Genomic DNA, 15795 nt, shown 5'->3' with positions numbered 1-15795 from the left:
GGAAATATTTCCGCTCGTTAGGAGGCAAGTCTTCACACATGAGGATTTTCGCCGAGGGACCTTGTAATTTCTATAAGGCGACACCGTGGAACCGCGCGGGTTAGCATTGCAAGCGGCTTCACTACCGCTAGGAATTTCTGCCGAGCGGGCAACGTGTGAATGGCCTCGTTGATCTTCATTGATTTCTAATCCACGTGGACGAAACCACTTGGCATCATTCCGTACAAGTGAAGCGAGCCGTAAGGTTTGTCTTTGATTAGACGGTCAGTCTTCATGACAATGCAGCATTCTCCAAATGATCCACAGATAACTTTTCATTAGCTTGAGAAAATATGACAAGAGATCTAAGCTCGAAGTTTCAATCGTTTGTTGCAAGAATATGATACAACAATCATCAAATAATGATGAATCAAATCTAATCGATTGAAAAATATCCATCGTCTATTCTTTAATTATTATACAAAAGCTATTGTGATGAAAAACATCTAGTGGCCGTTATCACCTAAAGAAAAAAAAATATTTGTTCCATTTTTACATCCAAATCGAACGCATGGAAATTCACCACTTTGTCATACTTGCCTAAATTTATCTATGCAATTTTTCGACATTTTCATTATTTCGAAAACGTTTGGAAATATGCGCACAATATTCAGAATCACTTTACATTTTGAAAATATTCGAGATAACTTCAAACGATGTGACATTTTTGTCATTGCTGCCAAGGCCAAAAATGACTTGGCTGTTTAAATATTTATATTGGGCCAAAATGATCTCGAGGCAAATATGAAATGAGTTGATATTTCCATATTAACTTAGCTGGTGAAATGGAAATGGACATGCTGAGAGTTTTTCATTGAGCTTCTGTTTAGTATCATCTTTCTATTGAAATGAAAATAAAATGATGTTACGAGGTGCATTTTCGAGGATATAATAACGATAAAACTGAAATTAAAATAATATTCGAGGAATCTTATCGATCTTTTTTAAAACATATTTTCCACACTAATAATTATCAAAGCTTCACTCATTTTTTTCACTGAATTACATGAATTTCTATAAAATATATATATTGAGAATAAACGTTCAATTATAGCCCCATGAACGGTAAGATATTTTGGAAAGAAATATCCCTTGCTGTAAGAATAATAACATTACATTAAATGTTGCCGGAAGAAACATACACAGCATCAAAACAATATATCAAGTTACAGCCATGTTTTCATGGGGATATAATTCTTTTCCGGCGATATTAGGTTCAGGGAAAAATAATTGCAACTCTGCGTTCTTCATTCCGAAATGTCCCTCCCTTGTCACATTTGTCAGCGCTATTGGTCCCTTGATTAACTGAGGATTAGGTATTATTCGACCAGCTTTTCATGAGAGCTCGAGATCTGGTTCTGAAAAAATGTAGGCACAAAATAATTCCTCAATTTTGAGATCTTATGTCAGATGAGATATGCCTATAGGTAGTAGGTTGGCCAGGGCACCATCCGCCCGTTGAGATACTACCGCTAGAGAGTTATGGGGTCCTTTGACTGGCCAGACAGTACTACATTGGATACTTCTCTCTGGTTACGGTTCTTTCCCTTTACCTACACATACACCGAATAGTCTGGCCTATTCTTTACAAATTCTCCTCTGTCCTCATTACACCTGACAACACTGAGACTTCCAAACAATTCTTCTTCTCCCAAGGGGTTAACTACAGTATTGTAATTGTTCAGTGTCTACTTTCCTCTTGGTAAGGGTAGAAGAGACTCTTTAGCTATGGTAAGCAGCTTTTCTAGGAGAAGGACACTCCAAAATCAAACCTTTGTTCTCTATTCTTGGGTAGTGCCATAACCTCTATACCATGGTCTTCCACTGTCTAGGGTTAAAGTTCTCTTGCTTGAGAGTACACTCGGGCACAGTGTTCTATCTAGTTTCTCTTCCTCTTGTTTTGTTAAAGTTTTGTCTATATAGGAAATATTTATTTTAATGTTATTACTATTCTTAAAATATTTAATTTTTCCTTGTTTCATTTCCTCACTGGGCTATTTTCCCTGTTGGGGCCAATGGGTTTAAAGCATCCTGCTTTTCCAACTAGGGTTGTAGCTTAGCATTTAATAATAATAATATAATAATAAAATAATTCTACAATCTGGTAGTCTTATTCCGGAATCGAACGAATAATATTGTACTTCAATCTTGAGATCTTATTCCAAAGAAGGTAGGCAAAAGTCTTCTAGAACCTAAAGTTCTAATTATGAAGAAAATAGGTAAAAGATCTTTCCAAATCTTGAGATATCATTCTGAAGAAAAACTGCATAATAAGGAGATATGTATGAAGGATACAGATAGGGATGTAAATGACGAAAAATAAAATAGGCGAGTGCGCGTATAAGCTAACTCATTTCCATAGCAAAATATAAATAATAGCAACTTGATACATAATTTTTACGTTAACAACCGAAACCTGGAATGGAAACTTATCTTTGAAGTGGACTATGAACAGTGAAAAGGAAGCGATTTTATTTATAATTATACGATAAAAGTCTGGCATTTACTGAGAGAAGTAAGCCATACATTTCTAGATATTAGTTGTACAACATATGCGAGATTTAAGTTGATAACTGATCCACTTTTCTGATAATATTTAAGGAAACTATAGTAAGGGCCGAAGCAAAGCAAAATTTTTAAAATATAAAATAGCTGGTAATTTAATTCACACAAGAATGGATGCATCTAGAGCCAATGTTCATGGCGTGGTACAATTCAGTTGCCTTAGTAGAACTAAATGTTAGTCATTGTCCATTCACAGCAAGAGAAGTACAACACTTAAGGCCAAGATATATATATATATAATATACATACATATATATATATATATATATACAGTATGTACACACAAAACACACACACACACACACACATATATATATATAAATATATATATATATATATATATGTGTGTGTGTAATATATATATATATATATATATATGTGTGTGTGTAAATATATATATATATATATATATATATTTACATATTGCTTATAAGAAGAATTCAAACTACTTATAGGAGAGAGAGAGAGAGAGAGAGAGAGAGAGAGAGAGAGAGAGAGCATTAAGGGTCAAGGAGAGTTTGACACGCCCCAACCTCATTAGTTAATGAAAAACTGCTAACAAAAGCCATAAAGGACATGACTCTTTTGAATAGTTTTTCTTGGCACTAGACACGAGTCTTGCTTAGCAAAGCCTCCCCGTCATTTATCTAACTCACGAAAGACTTCTCAGCCTTTTCTTGCTGTCGTAATTACTCCATAATATTTGACGTTCTTTATGGCTCTTCAATACATACTTCTGGTAATTCATTACTTGCTGCCACTTTCATCTTTCTTTATCTTATGTTTTCTCAGAGCAATTTCCTTCAATCGATACTGCCTTGGTAGTTGGAACGTCAGATAACTCTTGTGACTAATCAGTCAAGCTCTCAACATTTCTTATTTCTTTCTCATCCTAACTTAGCACACACACACACGCTCGCTCTCTTTACTTTTCGCAATAGTTTTTGTGCAAAGTTAATAATATCTATTTACCATACGCTGTCACTCTTTGTAACTAATTTTTTTTTTCATTCCTATAGACCTCTCTCCCTCTCACTTTTCTATATTACAAAACCTTCCCTCTTCCAACAGCTAGCTCTCTCTCTCTCTCTCTCTCTCTCTCTCTCTCTCTCTCTCTCTCTCACCATTTCTGCAGTAATTTTCGTGCCTACTCCTGTTTATTTCCTAGCCATCTTTTTCTCTATATATGTCTGCACTGATTTTACCTCTTGCAACATAAGTGTACTTGTTTGTCAGTCTTTCTGCGCAATTTCGCCAGACTGCTCCTTGCCTATTGTTCTCTGCAACTTCCCAGTCCATAAAAGTCAAATAAATTCCTGTTATCGTTTCTCCGTGAAGGTCAGGCAGCCTTCTGAGAGTTCTACCCTGCAGGAAAGCGGAATTTCGGAAGAATATTTATATTCATCATTGATATAGGCCGATTTTTAACTTTCAAGTTGTCTGACAACAATTTTGGATCCAGAAGTGTTAATAAAAAGAGAGATTTGAGGAATATAATAAATACATCCTGTAAGGACCTCTTCTTTCAATCTTAAGAAGTATTAATCAACCCTTTAGCGGCCAATCACGGGATAAATTTTTCATAATTTTTACTAGTCACCTCAACGCAATCTATATGTCTGTACTTTGCAATCTAGAGCGTGCTGTAGTGTTTGCAAGTGCGTGTTAGGTGGTTAACTAGGGCGTAGGCCGTAGGGTGTCAGTGTCTGCTCAACTTTCTAGCACCATCTGCCGAAAATGGTCTCCTACTCCCTACCAGCCTATGCCACCATTGATTAATGCAAATCTTTGGAAACTTATAAGTGTATATATATATATATATATATATATGAATGTTTTATAGTGATATGATTAAAATTATTTTGTTGTTAGAGGAAATATGTGAATTTGTTCCATGCATGTAGCCTTCCTACACTACATGAAACTAATCAAGTCCCTAACGGGCTGACCTACCTAGACTACTAGAAATCACACAAGTCCCTGAATACCTGAGCTAATTTGATCACGAGGAACAACGTGGCCTTCCTTGTTGCCAACGTAGTGCACATTTATATTGAATTATTGGTGTTTACGGTGGGAATATTTTGAAATTGTTGTTATGTGTGTATAGACTAGTGACATATAATATTTTGCGGTGTATTTTTATTATGAAAGCATAGATTATTTCAAACAAAATTTAGGAATATATCATCTTACCATATAGGGCTTAATTGTGATTTCTATACCGGTAATGGAAATATTTTGAAATTGGTGTAATGTTAGGCTAGCCTAGTGATATATAACACTTTGTAGTGGATTTTTATAGCTAATATCGTCTTTTACAAAAATTAGGAAAATATGCACTTTGTATCTAGGGCTTCCTTATAGGTCCCATGGTACATATTTACATCGAATTTTTAAATGTTATACCGGAAATATTTTGAAATTCTTGTAATGTTATGGTGGCCTAGCAATAAATAGTGCTTTGTAGTGCACATTTACCATGAAAGTATGAAAATACACACTACTCTATGTATATATGGGGTTTCATTTTCATTGTGGGGAATATGTAAATTTACACTGAATAACTACGGGTTATAGTGGAAATATTCTTTGATTATTTCTATGTTAGTAAAGTATAGTGATATATGTCTTTCTTGCTAATTTTTTCATTATGATAGTGATGACTATAACAAATATTTTGCTGTTTTTTTTTTTTCAACTTCCAACTACCAGTTTCTATTGAACCAAGAGTGCAAAGCCCTGGATGGTGGCTTTAAATAATGGCTATGAGAGTGAGGTCGAGATTGATGCGACTTAGAAGCCATAGATGATGATAGCACCAACCTACACCTTGAGAGTTGAAATGGTTCATTACTTGAGTTAACTGATTGTTTTTTGAATAATTACCTGTCATAAACTTAATAAACATAGATACTGCCTAGATAATTTGTATCTTGATATAAGTTACTTTGTCTTCTTTCAACAGTTTCTGTGATTCATGTGAGGCCAGAGAGCCTGCCACAATTGGTCATCCAGCCTAAAGATAAAGGAGACGACTATGCACCCCGATTGAAGATGGTCAAGAGTACCAGTTCCAATCCCAAAGACCGGGTGTGGAAAGAGGATGACATCAGTTACCTTGACCTTCCTGACTTCGTCTACAACCCCCTTTATGAATATATCCAAGAGCCTGATTTTGCTGGCCGTTGTGAAGGACATTGTTTACCAGATGAACCTTTGTGCCAGGCAGGAGGTTGTTGGACCTACCTTTTCCGCCAATATTCCTTTGATAAAAGTGTTCATTACAATACCATTTACATAGAAGTCATACATATTATACGCATCAAGGATTACTGGTAATAATGGATTAGGATGTAATGTCATCTAAAAGGTTTTGACTGATGAGATTCATGATTTCAACAATAATGAGAATGCCTGAACCACCTCTGACTGATTCTTCGAGATTCGGCCACTCTTCAATGCTGTGACCAGAGAGTTTCTGAAGTATAGCAGAGACATCAAGAAAGGTTGGTGATACGGTTATTGTAACCTATCAGGGGACCAAGGCCGGATCAAAAGGTCAATAAATGTAGAGTAAGAGAGTAAGCCTGAAAAGTGGGGTACAAGCTGTTCTACCGGACTAGCACAGAGGGTTTCATACATAATATCCTCCTCTAACAGGAAGAGACTACATTTTCCAACCACCCTAAAAATTTCACAGAGGGCCCTGAAGATACCAAACCAGTCTGCTATCTAAGCAGACAAATGATTTACCAGTATTGGCTTTATGGAATGGTTTAATTATAGATGACCAACAGGATTTGTTATCCTCTGCTCACATCTATGTGCAAAAAAAAAAAAAAAAAAAAAGAGAGAGAGAGAGAGAGAGAGAGAGAGAGAGAGAGAGAGAGAGAGAGGAAGAGAGACAAGAAAGCAATCCTAGGGCAAATCATAAGGTTTACTGTTCTGAAAGGATCCTTGCCACGCAGTGGAAGGATAACAGTGTTCTCACCGTCCTTTTGTCGGATGCTGAGGTTGTATCATGAAGTAAGTCTTTTGTTATGATTAGCAGCAGAAGGTGGAGGTTCCATGTCCCAATGTCATCAAGGAGTATAATTGGAAAATAGGTGGCGATGACAAGAGTGGCGTGTTAACCCACTTATTCAAGACTCCTATGTGGGGCAGGCAGAGGTACATCAAACCCTTTAAGTACCTACTCAACTTATGCTTTTGTAATGCCTGGCTGCTGTACGATAGATAGCAATAGAGATTGTTAAAAGACAGAAGACCTGAGCAACGAAATCAATGCGTCTCTCATTGCAGTGGGAGCCAATGCTAGAGTCAAAGAAGGGATAGAAAGTCATCAAGCCACACGAGAGGAAGTAGTATTACGGCCCGGAGTGGCATATGCCTGTTTTTATCTCCCACAAGCAGACATGCAAGCTGTATTCTAGGAAGAAAAAGATCCACTGTAGGCATTGTCTGTCAAGTGGCCCCTACTTATTGAACACTAGAAACTACTTCATCTCCATCCACTCCTTTCCATATAGAACATCTGATTATTGCACTGGTACCACATCCTCATATGCCAGTTAGCACATGTAGTGCTAGTAGCATTAGATACCTGATCCTTCCACTTTGACCAGTCATACTTCAGGTCCTTATTTTTTGTGTAATGTTAGTTTTGGTACTTCACTAATACCTTTTAATCTTATGTATGTGTTTATGCCTTGGTTAAATCCTTTTGATGTTGCTTTTTGCCTTACTTGAATATTTTGATATACTGTATATGGTGATGCTTTGGTATAGTAATTTTTTATTGAGAGTTTGATTTGGAGTTTTCTGGCATCCTAACATTGAATATTTTGATCTGCATATATTTAGGGTGCTGGAGTACAGTCATTTCGATACTGTAAAACTTTTTAATCTCGTGTGTGTTTGTGGTGCTTTAGTAAAGTCATTTTGATGATATATTTTTTCTGTACTTATATATTTCGAGCTCTTGTTTGTGATTGTGGTTCTTTGGCACATTAATTCTTATTTTTTTAGATAATACCCGTATATTTTGATCTCTTGTTTGTAGCTCTTTAGTCAAGTAATTTTCATGTTCTGTTTATGTGATCTGTATTAGTATGGAACCTAGGGTAAGTTTGTATAATTATTATTATTATTATTATTATTATTATTATTATTATTATTATTATTATTATTATGATGATGATGAGGATTATTATTATTATTATTATTACTATCAGTATTAATATTATTATTATTATTATTATTATTATCATTATTATTATTATTAGCTAAGCTACAATACTAGTTGAAAAAGCAGGATGCTATCAACCCAAGGGCTCCAACAGGGAAAATAGCCCAATGAAGAAAGGAAATAAGGAAATAAATAAACCATATAAGAAGTAATGAACAATTAAAATAAAATATTATAAGAACAGAAACCTCAATAAACAGATCTTTAATATATGTATATTTACTATAAAAACGACACATGTCAGCCTGTTCAACATAAAAATATTTGCTGCAAGTTTGAATTTTTGAAATTCTACCTATTCAACTAATTCAACTACCCGATTAGGAAGATCATTCCATAACTTGGTCACAGCTGGAACAAAACTTCTAGAATACTGTGTAGTATTGAGCCTCATGATGGAGAAGGCCTGGCTATTAGAATTAACTGCCTGCCTAGTATTACGCACAGGATGGAACTGTCCGGGAAGATCTGAATGTAAAGCATGGTCAGAATTAGGAAAATTATTATGCAACATGCATAATGGACTAATAGAACGACGGTGCTAGAGATTAATATCTAGATCAGGAAAAAGAAACTTATTAGACATAAAGTCCCTGTCCAACAAATTAAAACGAGAATCAGCCGCTGAAGACCACACACGAGGAAAATACTCGAAACTAGGTAGAATGAAAGAATTAAAAACACTTCTACAGAACAGGTTGATCACCGAATCTTAAAACTTTCTCAATAAGCAAATTATTTTGTGCAATTGAAGAAGGCGCAGACCTAAAGTGTTTCTCAAAAGTAAATTTGTTGTCGAGAATCACACCTGAAATTTCAAAGGAGTCATATAAAGTCAAAGAACCACTATCAATCCTGAGATCGGGATGTTGAGCAGCAACTGTCCTCGACCTACTTACAATCAAACTTTGAGTTTTGCTGGGATTCAACTCCATGCCCCATAATTTGCACCATGCTCTAATTTTAGCTCGGTCTCTATTCAGGGACTCAGCAACCACAGATCTAAATTCACGAGCTGGAATTAATGTAAACAGAGTAGTATCATCTGCATATCCAACGAGCTTGTTTTCTCAGGCAAACCATATGTCATGTGTATATAGTATGAAAAGTAATGGTCCAAGAATACTACCCTGAGGAACACCAGATATCATTCCTATACTCACTATGGTGCCCCTCAATAACACATCTCTTCGATATATTACTTAAAAAATCAATAATAGTGCTAAGAAAAGACCCACCCACTCCCAACTGTTTGAGTTTCAAAACAAGGGTCTCGTGATTAACATGGTCAAAGGCAGCACTAAAATCAAAGCCAATCATACGAACTTCCAGACCACAGTCAAAGGATTTCTGTACAGCATTGGAGATTGTAAGAAGGGCATCACATGCTCCAAGGCCTTTACAAAAGCCAAATTGCAAACTAGGGAACAAAGGATTACCTTCAGCAAACTTATTTAGACGTTTTGTCAAAAGACGTTCAAAAACTTTAGATAATATGGGAGTTTTGGAAATTGGGTGGTAATCAGTTGGATTTAAGCTATCACAAACACATTTACACATTACAAATTACAAATTATCCAACAATTGTTAAAAGCTCCTCTTCTTTCTAACTTGCGGAAAATAACGGAAAACTTTAGAGCTAAGAAGTCTGCAGTCTTTAAAAAACAATGGAAATATACCACTTGGGTCTACACCTCCATAAGCATCAAGGTCTATCAAAAGAGCTTTAATTTCACGAGATCGAAAAGCTAAACTAGTTAGTTTAGCCTCAGGAAAACAGGAATGAGGAAGATCGAGTTCTCATTACTCTACTTATTGTCAAACACATTAACAAAAAGGATTTCCCTTTCCTTTGGACAGTGAGTGACACAGCCATCTGGTTTAAGTAAAGGAGGAACTGTTGCATCTACACCAAACTGTGCAGATTTAAGGGTAGCGCACCACTTTTGTTCCTGGTTATACCAGAAAGGGTTTCTTTGGTTAAATTGCGTTCCTTTTCGGTTGAAGCATGAACTCTGATCAAAAGCTCTAAGAAGAGTATAGTTACTCCAAGTCAAATCTGATCTGCTTCTGCTCCTGCTTCTCCAAATAAGCACGTTGTTGGAGAATGTAATCTATTTTACATCTTTTTTTATAGGTATCATTTGGCACAATGCTTAGAAAATATAATAGATTACTCCTCCATCTAAGCAGTTGCAGTTAAAGATGATGCTTTAAGAAACTACTGCAACATTCTGCTCTCTAATTATTCCTTCTGATTTATAAAACGAGGAAGTTAATCATCCGCTTTTTAAAGTTTTGCAAAAGGTATTTCCTAAGCACGTGGTACTATTAGGTTCGAGGAATTAGAATAATTTGTTACTTCCCGGAAAAAAACATAGATAGATAAGCAGGTAAGAAAAGATGCCGAACCCCTGAAAAAAATTCGGAAAATTGGGATAATTTTTTACATCCAGAAAAAAAAAAAGATAGATACATAAACAGGCAAGAAACAAGGAAGAAACCATAAAAACATAATCGTTGAGAAGACCCTAACAAGAATAATCGACAATACCAATTTCTTTCCAATCTAAAAACACATGACATTTACCTATTACGGTTTTTCGGTTTTTACGTCACTCAGGCAAGCCTCCTTGGGAAAGATAAATCTGCCAATCTCTCCTTATGAAGCAGAGAAGATTGCTCTCCACTTTCTCTGAATGTTACTGTCAATCTTCGATCATTCGATTTCCTCGGCTCTATTTTTCCCCTGAATCTTGGAAACTTCAGTTATTTTTGTTTTTGTAGATGAATTCATTTCATTTTCTTTCTTTGGTATTTATGAATCTGGGTCACGTGGCCCTAGGTTGGGGCATGGAAGGTCTTTCAGCACCGAGGTATAAGTGGAATAAAGTAGAAGGCTTAAAAGCAGGTACAGCTAAAGGTCGAAGAGACGCTGTAAAGACCCTTAGGTAAATCCTAAAGTGCACCACTAGAGGTTCACAAATGACATTAGCTTCCTCCTGGATCATCCGTTGTTATGTATTATCTGTTTTATTTCTCTTATCGTATCTTATTCTATGTTTTTTCTATTTTCTTTGTCCATCATTATTCACTATTTTTTCTCTTTCATAATCTACAATCCACAATAAAACCATTCCTCCCGTAAGGGAGAATGTACTTACCCATTTAACTGAGGGTTAAAATGTTACTACTCCTCTCTCTCTCTCTCTCTCTCTCTCTCTCTCTCTCTCTCTCTCTCAGAGCATTTAATTACGAAATGGACCTTTGGAAGCCGCCATCACCGTGACGAAAATTATGATAGACACATAGATTGCAATTTGCCGTCGGTTGCTCTCCAAATTCAAAACCTCCTTTCACAAAATAGGAGACATTTTACAGACTTTCAGGAGTGGGGGGGGGGGGGTTTTCCAAGAAAATATTTTTGCTTCATTCAGAGGTTCATTATTTGTTATAACGGAGGCAGGGATCAAAATTTTCTAAGAAGTGAAGATATCAGTGACGCAAACAATATGGATATCAAATATATATAAATTAAAGAATCCATAACCAACCACAAAATAAACAAAAATATTCACATGAATTAATTTAATGCACCAGAGAGAGAGAGAGAGAGAGAGAGAGATCTTCATATATATATATTATATGTAGTATATATGTATATATATATATATATATATATATTTATATGAATAATCTAAAATAAAATAAAAATAACTAATGCTAACATGTTCTTAAAGGCCCAGGAAAGAGAGAGAGAGAGAGAGAGAGGAGAGAGAGAGGAGAGAGAGAGAGAGGGATATTCATATATATATATATATATATATATGTATATATATATGTATATATATATGAATAATCTAAAATAAAATAAAAAATAACTAATGCTAACATGTTCTTAAAGGCCCAGGAAAGAGAGAGAGAGAGAGAGAGAGAGAGAGAGAGATAAATTTTTTTCACATATATGAATAATCTAAAAATACAAATAACTAATATAAACATGTCCTTAAAGGCCCAGGAAACAAAGAGAGAGAGAGAGAGAGAGAGAGAGAGAGAGAGAGAAAAGAGAGAGAGAGAGAGAGAGAGAGAGAGAGAGAGATAAATTGAAGAGGGACAAATGGAAATTCCCAAAGTAATACAAACGTCATCCATCTTGATCGGAAGCTACTCTTGGCATCTCTCCCTCCCTACATCCATTCTCTCTCTCTCTCTCTCTCTCTCTCTCTCTCTCTCTCTAAGGAAACTCCACTCCTAGATCCAGTCCTCCGCCGACAATTACCATCTTGCGAATCCTGTTAAGGAGTCGAGGAGCACCATGGAAACCGTATAGACGTTAACTACGGAAGAAGAATAATAGGGAGCGTTTCTCTCATTCGCGTAATGATGATTGTTGAGAATGGACTTCAATAATAGAATTGAAATTTTTGCTGCAAAGGAACGATGTGCTTAGTCAGAGAAGACTAGGGTTTGATATTCAGTCTGATATATATATATATATGTATATATATATATATATATATATATGTCATGTGTGTCCCGGAACAGATAGTCATAGGAATCGTCAAATGGGAGTCTTCATAGGAGTAAAACTTAAATACAATTCTCTTAAATATTTGCTTTGTAACCATAAAATACTGTTTATCAAGTACATCTTTGATACCAGACCATGGCTATGCACAAATATATACCATAAACACACACACACACACATATATATACTACACATATATATACATATATATATATTTTCTATTATATATATATATATATATGTTTATATATATATATATATATATATATATACATACACAAGATACATGTGTGTAATATTTACAGCCAGATATTTTCTGTGATTTTACATTGACTAACAATAGGAAAAAAGATTACCTAGGCGAAAACTATTCAAAATAGTTTAATGTCCACCTCTTGTTTTTTTCTATTCTCCTGTCTCTCGGATATAATACCATTTTTTCAGATGTCAATTAATCTTTCAATTTTACTTCAATAAATTTTGATAGAGTATTATTAAATTTCATCCTCCCTTCATAGAATTTTGAAGATTAATGATCCGATAATTAATGACTAAAAACCTTATAATTGAAAAGAACCTGACAAACATTTGTCTTCAACAACTCCCTATCTTTTCCCTGTTCTTCTCTTTCTATCCTAATTAATTTCTACGATTATTTTCAATGAAATTCCGACCCCCATTTTCACCATCGTATTCATTCAGCAACAACACTCAACAAATACCAGTTGCTTCATCACCTTTTAGATACAACAGACTTTGCACAAAAAAAAAAAAAAAAAAAAAAGTTTTTTGCAACACCTTGTTCCATTCAGTCACATTGCTGTTGGAAAAATATTTCTTTAAGGGCGATTGAGGAGCGTCTCTTCATAATGGAAAAATGTTAGACAATCCTCACAGATCATTTCATCTGACGAAATATTCAAAGGGAACGTTTTGCACCCCCTTTAAAAAAGTACATCCCTTTCAAAAGGAAACTATGAAAAATATTCATTACCCTCTTGCAAAGGGGTTGGTGAAAGGGAGTAGTGATAAAATAAAAAAAAGAAATAGAGTTGCTTTTATTTTTCCCTCTGGATTAGACAAGGGATGTAGCTCTTGCCATCGCGTCAACAGCGTTTCATCTCCCGACATGATTCATATGAGGGGAGATGAAAAAGGGAAGTATTCTGTCAGTGAGGATGCTTGTAAATCAACAAGAGAGAGAGAGAGAGAGAGAGAGAGAGAGAGAGAGAGAGAGAGAGAGAGTTTAAAATGTGAAAAAGAAGGAAAAATATTTCCTACTTTTCGAGCTGAGGCCAACAAAAACTTAGGACAGTGGCATCAAAAATTATGCAAATATTATTCAATTTTCCTCCTCTAACATTAAACTCATGAAAAATATTAAACTTTAATGGTAGGGAAGCTCAGAGGGTCCTTAGGGCATTGGCCTTACTTCAGGCTGAATGAGTTTTGATAACAAATAAAAATAAAAAGGAAAAAAATGTGATGGCCTCGAGACATATTCAGATTTCAAGTGGGTCCCGATACTTTTCAATCCGAAAAGATTTTAGGCTCCTCAGATGGTAGGTTTTTCAGTTCTCAACCTACTTCCTAAAATATTCCATTATTCACATTTAATCCATTTTTCTAAAATTTTCTTTTCCTCATGTTTTTGCAGTTGGTCACTAGTTCAATTGTTGTTTGTTTGTGTTTGTGTGTGTGTGTGTGTGTGTTTGTGTGTGTGTATGCGCACGCTAATCCAATTGACCTTCGTGGAAAAGATATAAATACATATTATCTTTGTCAATCAGGAAACGAGACCGAAAAAATGACGTTTTACCAGCAAAACATTTGTGTGCGTCTAGCTGAAATAAAGATCGTTGACATGATGAAAAATGTTTCAATATTTTCACACACAAAACACACACACACACACATATATATATATATATATATACAGATATATTATATATATATATATATTGTATATATGGTATGTGAGTGATATATATGTATACTCACACACAGACACACACATATGCGTAAAAAATCACCAGGGAAACGTGATGCTCAGATGCAGAGCCACGGGGAAAATAAAAATATGAAATATAAGATTAAATTCTGACTAGTTTCGTAATACTTCTTCAGAGGACTTAATCTTATATTTCATATCTTTATTTTACCTGAGGTTCTCTGCACACACACATGCACACCCACGCATATATATACATACATATATTTATATATATATATATAGTATATATACATACATATTTTGCATGTACGGTATGTAAGTGTATATATATATATATATATATATGTATGTATATATAACGTGGTGAAAAGGTTTGTGTACTGCCATGATCAGCAAAGTTGTAACTAGTCAGAGCAACACATACTGGGTTGGTTTGTTGTAAGCGATCAGACAAAATTTCCCATATCCCCAATCCGCAAGTGCCAGCGTGGTGATGAGAATACCCAAACCTCATAAATGACTTGTCTGAGGCGTTTGTTATGCAGTGGGACTAGAAACAGCTGCATTTGTTGTTGTTTTGTGGGTTGAGGCTCTCGTGTTACAGTCTCAGGCCTAACGAGAGGCACCAGTATGTTCACATAAAAAACGAATCCGGCACCTAGTTGTTAACCGATCGTTGGAGGCTCCAAGCTGGAGTAGCGAGGGAAAGAAAATAAAACAGACGCGAGTGTCTATCTCCACCATAACACCATCAAAACGTGAAAGCCTCGACGGGGTAATCCCTATCTCTCTCTCTCTCTCTCTCTCTCTCTCTCTCTCTCTCTCTCTCTGTCAAACCATTGTCCTTAGGGAGAAAATCGGATCTGCCTTCGTTTTGGATAGCATAAATCTCTACAAAAAAAGCTTTGTATCTTAAGTTTAGCAAAGAATTTACGCTTCGTTAAAGACTCAAAAACCTGAAACAATCTAAATTTTTTTGACAGAGTTCATGCGTGAAAGAGCAGGTGTATAACTGCAGATCCCTTCATCAATATAACAACCATACTATTCACTTACAAAACTACTGAATAGAATTGTTAATATGCAAACACTTTCATATAACGATATAATAATAGAAAAGACCTCTGTTAAAAATAACGCAGTATAATTTCGTCAGTAAGATATTTTCTTTACACCATTATTTTCATAAAATATTTAAAAAAATTTTTCATGAATTTGAATAAACTAAAGGAATTAACTAGCAACTGATACATGTAAAATGATAAATCAAATATAAATTATTATCTTATTTGGCGTCTCTTAAATGTAGTCTCTAAAAGTTTAAAGTTCACCGATGAATGACAGAGGAAAGGGACAGTGACATGATCAGCACCCAAGGCCCCTCTCCCCCAAAGCTAGGACCAGGGAGGACCAAGCATTGGCTGCTGATGACTCAGCAGATAAACCTATGGGTTC

At 35.3% G+C, this 15795-nt stretch overlaps 1 protein-coding gene across 1 annotated transcript in view; it reads right to left on the bottom strand.

Moving 5' to 3' along the window:
* The window catches only part of LOC137653413 (kinesin heavy chain-like), a 518115-nt gene that overhangs the window by 103435 nt on the left and 398885 nt on the right, over window positions 1-15795 (bottom strand).

The sequence above is a fragment of the Palaemon carinicauda genome, chromosome 14 (genome assembly GCF_036898095.1).
Source record: "Palaemon carinicauda isolate YSFRI2023 chromosome 14, ASM3689809v2, whole genome shotgun sequence".
NCBI classification, from domain to species: Eukaryota; Metazoa; Arthropoda; class Malacostraca; order Decapoda; family Palaemonidae; genus Palaemon; species Palaemon carinicauda.
Note: the sequence above shows the minus strand (reverse complement) of the source record. Positions and strands in the feature narration are given on the sequence as shown.